The following is a 1,090-nucleotide window of genomic DNA, read 5'->3' as shown; positions in this document are numbered from 1 at the left end:
AATATAATTAACAGACTGACATATAGATTTTCTATGTATATAATATATAATGCAGGATGATATATATAGATCTATACTTCCATGGTATATATTACACTAATCCACAGTAAATATAATTTGTATAATGTTCAAACTGTTTATCTAATGAATGTAACCACACTTTATATAATGGAGAATGTGTTTGATTGTGTTAAATATATCAACAATAATGTGAAATATATTTGTAATTACATAAAGAGAATTAATTGATTCTCTTTGAATAGTCAAAAAAAATATTTTAAAAAGTATTATATTATGAATATAATACTTTCTATTATATTAGTTTGGTGGTAATAACTGTTATTTATATCACTGTAAATATTTCTTTCACTAAAACGTATTTAGTTTAATGTAGAATTTATCTAAAATTGTCTGAGGTAAATATTTTCATCATAAGATTGTTATCTATATAAAATATATTTCTCTAATAAATAATAGAATTTAGTACCAATAAATAAAATGTTCCTATATGTATACACAAATAATTTATACCTAAACCTCCGTAGGTATAAGAAAATAAAAAATACATGCACACTTCTTTTATTATTATTGTCAGAATACATCATGTTAAATGTTTTTAGTTTTTTTTATGTTAGCGATTAATTCAGTAAAATGAATCATATCATGAAATATTCAGTTAATACTGAATATCTTATAACTGTCATATTTTAAATAATGGTAATTATGCCTTTTTTTAAAAAAAAATAACCTAAAAATATTGTAAATACATTAATATTATATCATGAAGACACATATATTCTGAGCTGATGATTTATAAAAGTGAAATATGAATATAAAGAATTGAAATAGTGTTTCCATCTTTGACTTGGTTGAATTTGATCTTTCTCTGATGATATACATCATATATAAGCATGATATATAGCAGAGGAAATCTATGTGAAGGTGAATCCAGTATATGTGGGACCTTTGTGCTGTATTGATGAGTAGTTTAGTGATCAGAGTCCATGTAGTTTCCAGGATCAGACTGAATGCAGTGCAGTGCTGGAAGCTGCTGTTGACTGTGTGAATGTGTGTCTGTGCTGCTTGTTGC

Source organism: Seriola lalandi, unplaced genomic scaffold (genome assembly GCF_002814215.2).
Source record: "Seriola lalandi dorsalis isolate HSWRI2012SDOR001 ecotype SW California unplaced genomic scaffold, Sedor1 jcf7180002052484, whole genome shotgun sequence".
Taxonomy (NCBI): domain Eukaryota; kingdom Metazoa; phylum Chordata; class Actinopteri; order Carangiformes; family Carangidae; genus Seriola; species Seriola lalandi.
This window is presented reverse-complemented; position numbering follows the sequence as displayed.